Below are 3,928 nucleotides of genomic sequence, written 5' to 3'. Positions count from 1 at the left end.
AGTGTGTGTGTGTGTGTGTGTGTGTTTGTCCACTGATAAACTCCATTGTTCAGTGTGTGATTTAAAGCTAACCTTTGATAATAAATCAAATCAGTTTAATTTACTCAACACCTCTGGAAACACATTCACCTAACACAATTAAAGCTATAGTAACAAGTTGAACATATTGAGTAAAGTTAGAAGTAGAGCCGACAATAAGTTTAAGAATCTTTTTCACTGACCCACACCTGACCTGTTTTCCACACAGTCATGGTGGACCATTGAGACAGAAACTAAATTAACAACGCTGCAGCATCGATCTGACCACCATTTCTGCCTAAACAGGCAGAACCATACCGAGTCTTTTCTATCAGCACTTGTAAAATCAAATCTTTGTCTGCTATATTTTTCCTCTGCAAGTCGGAATGAACTTGTATTTAAAAAATTTTAAATTGTCGAAAGCAGAAAAGCAAGATTGCATTGGGGTAAAACTAAATGCAGGAGTTTTCATGCACTCGTGATGTTCATTTTGCAAATTATGGTCCTAGTTAGAGTAAAATAGACGATAAAGTGGGGTACGCTTTAAGGCGTGGGTACCTTGTGATTAGTCTATATCCTTGACGTTCCACTTCCGGGAGTGCTTCGTTGCCAGGGGAAATTCCAACGGATTTCACTCATTTAGGCCGGATATCAATGCATTGGTCTTCCTTTGTTTTGGCATTTTAACCCTTGTGCTGTCTTCCCGGGTCAAAAACGGACAAAGATTTGACATCTTTGTCCCTTTTTCAGACTCTTTCAAACTCTTACTAGTTTTACACTCCTTTTGGAATTCATGGTCAATAACCCTCATTTATATAGAATTAGACCTAACATTTGAGTTAAAAAAGCAGAAATTATGAATTATTTTGACTAATAGTTAAGATCAGAGGAACAAACAGATGAGTTTAGTCAGGATCAATTATATTTACAAAAAGTATTACATGGAATCCAATCTTTTTTTGTGGTAATTTGGTAAAAGAAACAACCATATTTTCAGATACATAGATGTATTTTTTAAAGGGGTCAAATTTGACCCGAGGACAACAGAAGGGTTAAACTACGAGGGATTCATGAGGAGTATGGTTGACCTTTTCTCAGATCTCTGTGGGTTAGATCCAGACAGCTGTCCAATCTGAGTTTTCTGTTCCACCAAAACAAGTTTCTTCTCGAGGCACTGCTGCTTTTCCCGGTGCTTAGCACCGCCCAAGGCGATTGTGATTGGCTTAAAGAAATGCCAATAAACCAGAACAGGTTTTTCTTCCATTCCGGAACGCTGTGTAGACTAGCCAGACCCTCCTTGGCAGCGCTGTGGAAGAGGATGGTCTGGCAAAACGAGACTACCTTGTGATTGACCGAGGCTTGGCAATGCTAGCCATGGCACTGTTTACATTTAAATAGCTGTGAACTTGTCTTTTGTTAGAAATTTGACACTCTCACTGTATGTTTTCACTTCATCAAATTGTTAATTGTAGCATTGTGGTCGCCTAAAAATGTCTTGTTTCCCGTAGGCATGCTAGCCAGGAACATATATAATGCAAATTACTGTAACATTGACCCCGCTAAACAATGACAAAAAATTATTACCAACTATTTTAATAATTTTTGAATAGTTGTTGAAACGATAGCCCCATTGCTAAAGTATAACACAGATACACAATAAATCTCTTGTTACGGTTCATCCGGTTCCACAAGATGAATATGAGGTTGAACAAAAGAAATTCTTGTGAGTTTCATTCACGACAGACTTAACAAGACCCAAACATCTCCGATTTTGGCCACAGTTTTCACCGAAGATACTGTAAGTCATGAACTTGGTTCTGCATTTGTTTCAATAACGAACGGAAATACGGACAGCGCCGCTTTGAGGTCGGAGGGTGTATTATTCTTAAATCCTGAAGTCCCGTCAACCAGGTTTTCAACAGGATTCAAGCATTCTGCTGCCACCTGGTGCCACCTGGTGCAGCCAGTCAGCGCAGCAGCACTTTTACTGTAAGTGGCAGCAGGGCCGTCAAATGGAGCTTGTAACATCTGTGTATATTCTTGAGCTCCTCTAATTCTCACAGTGACCTTCATTATACAGACAGATGCCAGAGACAACAGACACAGTGTGCCAATAGAGCCCTTCACTCTTTCCATATTTGATATTAGACCTTATTTTGAACTGGGTGAAAAACAAGATAAAGGCCATAAAAGAAATTCTTATTATATTCTTATTCTTATTATTGTTCTTATTCTCTCTCTGTCTCTCTCTCTCTCTCTCTCTCTCTCTCTCTCTCTCTCTGCTTTGTCATCTCCAGTTGCCACTCTATCTGCTGTCAAATTAATGTATTATCATTTACACACACACACTTGACCACACACACCTTGACTTACAGCATGTCACTTTGTGTCTCTGTCATTGTCTGTCTCCTCTGTCCTCGCAGTCTTATCATTTTAGAGAGGCTGATGCATGCCACGGCTTTGTCGGTGTGTGAGGAGGAAAAGGTATAAATAGTCACTGATCATCACTGTGACACATGCAGACACTCACATACTTCTGCACACATGCATTGTGTGTAGTAGGAACACCAACAGATCTACACAGATGTTCCAAGACATTTAAGAGGTTTATTATGATATGCACAGTAAAGACAGCTTACACCATAATCAAAAGGCTTACTTTGTCTCCTTACATATAAAAACTTCTTACTATAAAAGAAAAAAATAAGAAAAAAACGTGTTTTACCAGAAACTAAATTCCAACTGTGGTCGTTAAAGTGAAGTGAAGTGATTGAGTTCCCAATTTAGGCAAGGTTGTGAGTTTGAATCAATCCCGAGCTAAGTGAAAATCTCTCCCTCCTGCCCAGGACGAGCAAAAAAAAATACCTGACAACCATAAGATCAACACAGTGCAATCTATTTCACAGAGAGGGGAACAGTGGTACATAACTGGGTTACCAGGCAAAACAACACAACACAACACACGCACACACACACACACACGCACACACACACACACACACACACACATACGTCTTTATCTCATCTGAAACTTAAGACTACACCTGAAAAAGAAGAAAAACTGAAGTTACTTTTGCTGTATTTGTGAAGTTATGATTTCATCTCATCATCTCATCGTTTTTCCTCTATATTTTTCATGATTAATATCCCTTCTGATGTGGCCACTTTAATACTTTGACCTAAAAGCTTCATTGACTGTAAATGGTATGTCAAAGCAGTCTTGCTGCTGAATCACACGCAGTGTAAAGCAAATTTTACGCTAAAGATTAATATGAACATTTGAATCTGTGTCTCAGTATTAGATTAAGGATAGTAAGTGTACAGTGTATTACAGTAATTATAAAATAAATAAATAATGGCCCCTATGAAGCAAATTACTTTCACTCCATAATGCACTTGTACACATGCTGATGTTTATGGAATAACATGAATGCTGGTCTCTTATGCGTGTCCGTCACACTTTGAACACACCAAAGTTTACATCCCAAACAAAGAGGAGGAGCAGGTGCTACTTATGCTGATAACATAGAAAGTAGACAATTTTGAGCAGGCATTGTCTCGGAACATTCACACACACGTCTCTGCATCTGCACCATCAGCTCAGCTCAGGTAAGCACAGGTATGGTGGCGCGGGGCAGGATGGGAGTCAGGGTTAGGGGTCGAGGGGTCGCTTTTCTGGGAAAACGTTGATTGTAAGGGTTGTGATTCTTGTGTAATTATTGTTTATGCTGAAGGTTTTAGCATGAAAAAGCGTCTTTCTCACTATCAAAGACGGACTGAAACACATGTGGTAGGTAGAAGCCATTTGAGGAATTTAATGGAAGATGAGCTTTTAAATTGTATTTTGAGAAACATGATGAAACATTAAATAACAAATAGGCTTTTGATGAGAAGGGAATTTTATGGGGGG

This window comes from Etheostoma spectabile, chromosome 6 (assembly GCF_008692095.1).
Source record: "Etheostoma spectabile isolate EspeVRDwgs_2016 chromosome 6, UIUC_Espe_1.0, whole genome shotgun sequence".
In the NCBI taxonomy this organism is placed as follows: Eukaryota; Metazoa; Chordata; class Actinopteri; order Perciformes; family Percidae; genus Etheostoma; species Etheostoma spectabile.
This window is presented reverse-complemented; position numbering follows the sequence as displayed.